Genomic DNA, 9,691 nt, shown 5'->3' with positions numbered 1-9,691 from the left:
CTCGCTGTCCCCATGCACAGCTCCGCACAGGTTTCTAATTTACTGGGTTTAGTCTTTCTCTCTGCATGACCTGATCTTTGGAGTATTTTTGGCTACAGCCTCCTTCGAGGACTGAGCCTCGATCTACACTGACCTTCTGTTTCTACAGCATCTGTTTGGAGCCTTTTCCTTCCTGCTGTGACTGATGTGTTATTTCTGTCCAAGTGGAAACATCTGCCAAGAGAGAGGTGTGAGGCTGCCTGTGAAACCTCTATTTTCAGGTGTCCCTGATAATAAGTGTCTAAGTGCTTTTTGCTGGAGCAGCCCACTTATCGCAGGCTTGTTCAGCTGCTCAAACTCTTTCTGACAATATCATCAGTGAAAAGGTGGAAGGAAGTTATAGCAAATTATGCAGTAAGGTTATGCCAGCTGGGAAGTAGATTCTGTAGTCAAGTGAGTCCTGTTATGCTAAATAAAGTTGGCGTGTGCAGCCCTGCGTTTGAATAACACCAGGAATTGTATTTGGTCGGCAGCATTCAGGGAGGATGCCGGCTGCATCCGTGTGAGCTGCTGCTGATCTCTGAGAGCATCTTCCAGTGAAGGGGGCCTACAAGAAACCTGGAGAGGGGCTTGGGACAAGGGCCTGTAGGGACAGGCCAAGGGGAATGGCTTTAACCTGCCAGAGGGGAGACTGAGATGAGCTCTGAGGCAGAAGCTTCCCTGTGAGGGTGCTGAGGCGCTGGCACGGGGTGCCCAGAGAAGCTGTGGCTGCCCCATCCCTGGCAGTGCTCAAGGGCAGGTTGGACACAGGGGCTTGGAGCAAGCTGCTCCAGTGGAAGGCTGTTTGGAATGGTGGCTTGCTTAATGTTCAGTCTTACTTAGGCACCATCCACATGAGTGCTTCCTGCGTGCTGATGCCTTAAGGGCTCTCTGCAGTTCAGCCTCATTTCCCTGGCTATGGGAATGATGCACTCCACTGATTCATGGCACCAGCATGATGGACTGAGGTCTCCCGAGGCTCCCGTGTGAGGCAGTGCTGCCTCCTGGCCAGTGGTCCCATCAGCGTGACAAGCGGACTTGTGCAGAGCAAGAAGCTGTCCTGGGGATCTTGCAGCTTGTGTTTTCTTCCAGGCTGGGGTTAGATCGGGTGCTTTCAAAGAGCTGTTACCTTGTCTGTACCCGTGGCTTCGCAACTGAACAGAAGGCGCAGGGTTTAAAGCTGCACAGGGAAAACTGAGCATCTAAACGTAACATCTTAGAGCTGAGAGTCAGCCCGTGCCTAGGGCAGTTGGGAGGGGGTCACATTTCTCCTGAGCTCTCTCCTGTCTTTCCCCCTGTGCACACATTAGCAGTTATGCAGACGCGGGCCATTTGAAGCTGCAAGAAGTCAGCTTTTGGAGTCACCAAGGGGTGTAGAAAATGAGCTTCACAATGTGGGGAGGAGTTCCTATTGCCTGAACGGCCTTAACCCCAGCCAGAGGGTTTCACATCAGCAGCATCCCTGCAGCCTTTACAATTGTCCCCCTGTATGGCCTGAAATTAGATGCTCCCAACATGAATACAGCCTAAACCAATGTGTCTTTGTTTTGAACGTCCTTTTGAGACCCCTTCTGAAGAGGGTTTTGGAATGTATTCCTTGTTTTCAGGAGTCTGGGCCCCTACCTTCTAGCGTGTTGAATCCAAATTCCCTGTGTGTGCCCTTGCAGATTACGTTATGCAGTCTGGGGTTGATGGACTTCTTAATAAAGCGAGTATGGGAGGCAGATTTGATAAAAGACATGCCACATCTAATGATGTCTAATGAAAATAAAAGCTTTTGGGGTTTGGTGTCCTGCCCATTAGCGTAAGTGTGATTATATTTATTGTCCGTCGGGCAGCTCCGACACGAGCTCAGTCACAAAATGGAATCTTAGTGATGCAGTAAAAATGGAAATGGGATCCATGCGCTGGCTGGGGGGGTGTGAAAGTCACATTAGATCCATAGGGATGCTGCCACTGATTTCAGCAGGGATTGCACTGGGTTGTAAATATTACTAGAGAAGAAACAAGGGTAACCCTGCAGTATTGCTGGTTCTAAACAGGGATAACCCTGCAGTATTGCTGGTTCTAAACAAGGATAACCCTGCAGTATTGCTGGTCCTAAACAAGGTTAACCCTGCAGTATTGCTGGTTCTAAACAAGGGTAACCCTGCAGTATTGCTGGTTCTAAACTGGGATAACCCTGCAGTATTGCTGGTTCTAAACAAGGATAACCCTGCAGTATTGCTGGTTCTAAACAAGGATAACCCTGCAGTATTGCTGGTTCTAAACAGGGATAACCCTGCAGTATTGCTGGTTCTAAACAAGGATAACCCTGCAGTATTGCTGGTTCTAAACAGGGATAACCCTGCAGTATTGCTGGTTCTAAACAAGGGTAACCCTGCAGTATTGCTGGTTCTAAACAAGGATGCAGTATTGCTGGTACCTAACCCTGCAGTATTGCTGGTCCTAAACAAGGATAACCCTGCAGTATTGCTGGTTCTAAACAAGGGTAACCCTGCAGTATTGCTGGTTCTAAACAAGGATAACCCTGCAGTATTGCTGGTTCTAAACAAGGATAACCCTGCAGTGTTGCTGGTTCTAAACAAGGGTAACCCTGCAGTATTGCTGGTTCTAAACAAGGATAACCCTGCAGTGTTGCTGGTTCTAAACAAGGGTAACCCTGCAGTATTGCTGGTTCTAAACAAGGATAACCCTGCAGTATTGCTGGTTCTAAACAAGGATAACCCTGCAGTATTGCTGGTTCTAAACAAGGGTAACCCTGCAGTATTGCTGGTTCTAAACAAGGATAACCCTGCAGTGTTGCTGGTTCTAAACAAGGGTAACCCTGCAGTATTGCTGGTTCTAAACAAGGGTAACCCTGCAGTATTGCTGGTTCTAAACAAGGATAACCCTGCAGTATTGCTGGTTCTAAACAAGGATAACCCTGCAGTATTGCTGGTTCTAAACAAGGATAACCCTGCAGTGTTGCTGGTTCTAAACAAGGGTAACCCTGCAGTATTGCTGGTTCTAAACAGGGATAACCCTGCAGTATTGCTGGTTCTAAACAGGGATAACCCTGCAGTATTGCTGGTTCTAAACAGGGATAACCCTGCAGTATTGCTGGTTCTAAACAGGGATAACCCTGCAGTATTGCTGGTTCTAAACAAGGGTAACCCTGCAGTATTGCTGGTCCTGGTTGAAGTCGTGTGTTTGCTGTGTAACCAGAGCCTTACGTTTTCCCTTGTGGTCATTCCCTTTTCTGGTGGCTAGTTCTGGATATACTGGTGTAAGACAAGCAAATAAAGGCAGAGAAGTGCACGCAATGGTGCTACAGAGAATGAGAAGGACTTCTTGTAGGTTCGAAGCATGTGCTTAAACCAAGGCCAGGTTGGACACAGGGGCTTGGAGCAACCTGGTCTAGTGGAAGGTGTCCCTGCCCGTGGCAGGGGATTGGAGCTGGATCATTTTGGGGAGGAGGGAACAGGTCTGATGTGCTCTTTGTCCTTCCTCCTCCTTTTCTTCTTTGTGTAACTGAAGTAATGAAAGAGCACTATAGACACTATAGACACTATAGACACTATAGACACTATAGACACTATAGACACTATAGACACTATAGACACTATAGACACTATAGACACTATAGACACTATAGACACTATAGACACTATAGACACTATAGACACTATAGACACTATAGACACTATAGACACTATAGACACTATAGACACTATAGACACTATAGACACACACCATGGAAAGGGAAATGGAGGAGCCTGGGAGATGGGGAATTGAACTGCTCTGCTTTTTCCCTTCGAACTAGAGAAAGTCTGCAGCAGTTTGAAAACACCTCAACAATCATGTTATAAAAGGGCGTTTGTTCCACTGCTAAAAAGGAGTATTTCAAAACTACCACAAGATGAAGTAAGTTTTGTCCAGCTGAGCATAGGGAGCCAAAGCATCTGCATGGGGAAAATGAGACAAGAAAAATGGTCAGGAGGTTCTCTTTGAAGTGTAGCAATTACTCAGCTCCTCGGGTTCAGAAGTGATGAGAGCTTCTGGTTTGCAGAGGAATCAAATACAGAGTCATTTAAAATAAACCCTGTGGAAGGCTTTTTGTAAATGTCATTTACCAACCCAGGTCCCACTGGTCAGATTTCAAAGAGCTGGCTGGAAGAAATAGTAGCTGGCCATAAAGGAGGAATTAACAGCTTGAATAATACATGGGATAGAAAGAAATGAGGTTGACCCAAAACTGTAGCACTATAAACACATCCTGAACTGAAGATTTCCATGTTAAATTAAGTGTTTTCTAAATTATCATCATCTATATGTAGAGGTGGCATTAAATACCCAGTGGGCTGTACCTTCCACATGGTTTATATTGGATACAGCAGCTAGAGATGAGTATGTTATAGTTACCACATGCAGCAGCCTTTACCTTCATGTGCCAAAATATTCTAGGAGTGAGCACAGCGTGGTCTACACATACTCATACATAAATCTGAATGCGTATTTCACATGAATACACAAAGCACCTTTGAATCTTTCACGCCCTGGGGATACACAGCACTTTTGCAGAACAGAGTAATGCTTATAAATAAGAAGAGCAGTGCTTCTTGCTTTATTCCATGAGCAGAGGTAGCAGCGAGCACCTCTCGGTGCGTTCTTGCCCTTGGTGAGCTGAGCTGGTGTCTGGCTCGGGTACCACTGGCTGCGGGAGGGATGAGAGTCCCTGGTGGTACCCGGGAGGGCAAGGAGATGCTTTTATGGCTTCGTGGCAGGAAGATGAGTCAAACCAACGTCTTGGATTAGACCTGCTCCAAAACTGGGTGGATTTGCAATGCCAAGCCTGGCTGGAGGGGACGGGACGGGATGGGACGGGATGTGCCCTTAGTGCCAGCCCCAGCTCGCTGGAAAATGAGCAATGGCAGCGCTGCCGCCTGGGCTGGTTTCTGCTGAGCCTGGCGGTGGCAGGACTGCACCACCCACAGCTCACAGCAGGGTCAGGCACCAGCAGCTCTCACTTTATGGAGTCGGGGTGGTCCAGATCCCCAGCTTTTGCGAAGCCTCCCACTCCCTGCCTTCTACTGCAGCTCCCGAGATGCACTTTGCATAAATACAGTTTGCTGAGCCCGTCAGAATCCCTCCGAATGAACAGTGCCGTGCAGCTTGGAGACAGTTCCCTCTACCCAGGGTGATGTGCCTTGCCTAGCAAGGCATGATGCACAAGCTCAGCAGGCCAAATATTAGCACCTCTCTGCATTCTGAGTAACGCTTGCTAACAGGTTTATTTCTGGTGTAGAGAAGCAACTGCTGGCCCATGAATTATTTAAGCTAATATTGAAGCTTCTGTGCTACTCCCACATGCTGTGGGGTGCTCTGCAGATGCTCAGGAGATGCATATGGGTTTTTTTCTCCCCTTTCCTTTAGGCATAATATATTTATTTCACAAACATATATATCTGTATATTAAACAGACATATATTTCACACACATCTGTGCTGCTTGGCACGTTTTAAATAAGTAATGAGATGCCACCATTCTTCTGATTGCAGCATTCCTAATGATGGCAGTGATGAAGTAAATGTCTCTAACCCCATGTCAGGATGGCTTTTAAGGCAAGGAAATGGTGCCATGACTAAGGAATAGGTGTGAAATCAGTAAGGTGATCCTTCCAGGGAAACAAAACCTGTGCTGCTGGCATGAATTGGAGCTCTCCTTTCGGACGGAGGTTTTGTGTTTCCACTCTGGGTAAATGTACAGATTTGGGTCGGGTTTTATCAGGGGGAGAGGGAAGTCTGCCTGCTGTTTATAATGTCTAGACAGCCGCTGAGTTATCTCCATCAGCGCACAATGAGAGCTCCTTCTCCTTCCCCTACTCTATGGGCTTTGTGGCTTGCACTGCTCAGCCCCATGGTTGGGAAGGAGACTCCTTGGGGTGCTCATCCAGGCCAAGCCATGGCTGCAAGCGACCACCAGGAAGGTTGCTCCTGGTAACTCGCCTGGGTGCTGGTCAAAGAGGGAGCAGCTCCGTGGGGCTGAGGTTCCCTGCCCTCCTTGGCAGACCCTTCCTGCAGTGCCTCATGAATATTTCAGGTTGAGTTTTCCCATCCCGCTCCGTGCCTGCAGCCCATTCCAGCATGAAAAATTCCCAGCGAGTTACAGGGCCCGGCTCCCACTGCTGCTTCTGCCTCTTCTTCTCCCCTTGTTTGGGTGCTGGGTACTTGGACCTGGGCAGGGTCTGCTTTCAGCACAGGGCTTGTCATGTAGAGATCAATCCCAGCAGAGCGGTGTGCCAGTAACAGTGTGCCACACTGGTGGTGGCATCCAAGGTTTTTAGTACTGGCTTTAGTGTTGTTACTGCGAGTCATTCTTGCTGTTATAGCCTGAAAAAAGCCCACACAGGCCCCTTTGTGTGGGCTACCATCAGTGCACAAGAGTGGGGACCCAGAGAGGTACCTGCAGCGTGGAGGCTGGATAACTGGTCCCAATGGGCTCAGCCCCAAACTGTGGTTGAGCATCCCCTCTGCAGTGGAGGTGACTGAGAGCCTGTGGGTTTTGGGGAGATGGGGAGAGGCAAAAGGAGCCGGTGTCCTTGTTTTGAGCATACAAAGCTGAAGCACAAGGAACTTAAGGCTGGAATTGAGTTTCCATTGAGTGAGCTCAATGTACTGGGGGTGTGGAAGATGCTAAACTCTCCTGAAAAGCCAGCCCTTGGTTGCTGTGTGTTATGGGACCTGACCACTGCTGTGGGAGTCCTGTCCCTCGACTAGGAGACTAGGCTGCGTTTTCTTTGTTTTCTCCTCTGTTCAGCTCATCTCATGGGTTTTCTCCTGTTACGAAGCCTCCTCACAGGCTGGGGCTGGGGAGCAGGGATTTGTGGATGAGCTTATTTATAAAACATGCCTAGAAATTCACTGCAGCACTTTGACGGGATGCAGCCACTGATGGGACTCGGGGCCGTGTCTCTCAGTGATAGCTGCAGTAAGTAACATGGAAAATACATTACTCCGGTGCACTTCAGGACATGGAGAAGTAGCTTTAGTGTATGGCAGAGAGCTGCTCATCTCTTTGTCCATGCATGAACAGATGATGGGAGATCTGTATCTGCAGCACAGAGTGCGACTGAGGTCTGTCCTTACCTGTACTGAGGCTCGCTGGGGAAGCCATCCAGCCTTTCACAATGGATTTTGACTTCAGAAGGGGGATGTCTCCCCTTCCAAAGTCCTGCCTCAGTCATGCTATTCTTTGCATTCATCCTGTTGCCTGGTGCTGCGCGCTCACATCTGCTTTGTCGGGCTTGTGATGCTCTGGTCCTGGGTGCAGTGGCTTAGACCAATCCCATGGGCATTGCCTTCCCTTTTCTGATAGCTCTTGCAGACACATTATCAATATTTCAGCCTCTTCTTTTCCCCTGGACCTTCCGAAGGCCGGAGCCCGCATTAGGTGGGGTTATTTGTGGCTCTAATGTCACTAGCAGCCTCTTAATGTCTGTGCCACCTCTCTGAAGACTGCTTTAAGTGATGAGAGACCCAGGGTAGATGCTGGCACCCTGCACACCACCCCTGTCCCTTTCCCAGGGCTCCAGCAATGCGGTGCTCCATAGGTTATAAATGAACTGGTGGCTAAAGCCTGGCACTTCTCAGTGCAAACCAGGGAGGAGCTGATGGCTGGGTTCGCGTTTCCTGATGCTATCAGAGGGTGGCAAAGGAAGAGCCATTTGTCTCCTGACACTGGAGAGCCATTAGGCCCAGTCGGGCGATAGACAGACGTGTCTAAACCCCTAGTGCCTGTCAGCTAGGAAATCTGCAGCATTGCCATGAGATTTCACTGATTTGCATAGAAGTGGATTCAGCCTGCAGCCTTTTATTCACTTATTTAAGACAGTGGTGATTTGTGTAGTAGGAGGAGGCTGTAGAGATCCTAGAATCATACAATAGTTAGGGTTGGAATTCAGGATCGTCTAGGTCCAGGCATAAGGAAGCAAAGAGGGAAGAAAACTCTTAATATCAAGTTACAAGTGATAAATACTCCTTTTGCTAAGGGCTGGTGGGACAGGAGTTTGTTTTGTGCTCACTAAAACCTGGATCAAGGAGGGCTGCTTCTTGCTGCAGGGCTTCAAGCGTGCCCTGCCTGCTGGTGTCACGTTTGAAGGGTTGGGTTTAGCCTCTTTATTAGTTGTCTGGTGCCTTTGTGTCTGAGAAGCTGAGTGTGCTCTCATGTCCCCACTCTTCCTGGCTGATGGCATCCTTGTTAATGTCTCCTGAATCTATAGCCCAAGGTCAGAGGATGCAGTAAATGCAGAATTGATTCGTTTGAGGCGATGGCAGGCATCCCATAGCAAGCAAGAGGAATTTCTTTCCCATACCCCATTGCCCTCTAATGGCCAGTGTTGAATTTGCACAGCGAAGTGGACGATTCAGAGCGCCAGATAGGGAACGACTGGGGAAACTGGTGTGTACTGGTGGTGCCTTACTTCCAATAACCCCCCTGAAACTGTTAACAGCAAAGACTGGTTTGGGGTGCAAAGGGCAAAAGGTTTGCTCCTTCTTGGTAGCACCATCCCTTGGAGATGGAGGGAGGGAAAAGAGGGGTGAAAGAGGGTGGTAAATTCAGAGGTTGGAAAGAAACAGGAAAAAAAGGCATTTTTGGGTTCCTGTGAGTAAGGGGAGATGGAGCAGTGCTCACTCATCCTAAAACAAGCACCCCACAAGCAGTGGTAAACTGCTTTGCTTCTGGGTTGGGAGCTACAGAAGGGTCCGTGTCGCTCCTGCATAGCAGATCCGAATTCGGTCCCTTCTGATTCTTACTATGGGATGCTGAGAGGGGGTTCGCTGCTCTGCTGCACCATGTGCCTGGCAAACCCTGCTGAGCAAGGAAACCTGAACCAGGAATAAGGGAGTAGCTGGCCCCACATCAGACGGTTGCCGTTGTGTGAGACTACAGAGGGAGATGCATGTGGTGATGTACTCACCCTCTGGGGCTGTGCGCTGCCGGCTCCCGGCAACTGGAGCGCTCAGCCGGGTTCCAGTGTTCCTGGGTTCACGTTTCTCTTGCAGTAGAGGCTTTTTAACAGTAGATGTCACGTTTGCACAAGGGAACAAGAGATTGTCACCCCTCCTGTGGCCTGGCAGCCGCAGGACCTGCTCCAGAGCATGCTGTCGCCTGCCCTAGGGATGCTGGAGCCAAGAGAAGCTGTAAATCGTAAACTATAGGTGCGTGTTCCTCTGTATTTCTCCGAGGTTGGTACCGCAGGTCACTGCTCAGAGCAGCACTCGCACTCTGCTTGGGTGCTGAGGTGCAGGTTTTACCTGCTGGAAGTGTTCAGGAGCTGGATGATCTTAAGGTTCTTTCCAGCCCAAACCATTCCATGGTTCTGTGACCCTTATAAATGTAACTCAGGTTTCCTGGCTTAACGTGCCAGGGATTGTGGATACCTGTGAATAACCCTTTCGGTCCGAATTTGGTGTTGTAGGGATGGCAACATTCTGAATGATCCCACTTTACACTGTTCTCATGTGTTCCATGTGCAAAATGATGATCTTGGAAAAACCAAGCCACCTACCTCCAGTGTAGATACAGTACTTTTAATACAGAAATCTTTGTAAATACATTCATTACAGTCCATAAAAAACAAGTCCTGAATCTTCACACCCATACAGATAGACTAAAATCCATTTCTGACTCA

Source organism: Pezoporus wallicus, unplaced genomic scaffold (assembly GCF_028554395.1).
Source record: "Pezoporus wallicus isolate ANWC-B61680 ecotype Strahan unplaced genomic scaffold, APGP_CSIRO_Pwel_v1 contig_8717, whole genome shotgun sequence".
Classification (NCBI taxonomy): Eukaryota; Metazoa; Chordata; class Aves; order Psittaciformes; family Psittacidae; genus Pezoporus; species Pezoporus wallicus.
This window is presented reverse-complemented; position numbering follows the sequence as displayed.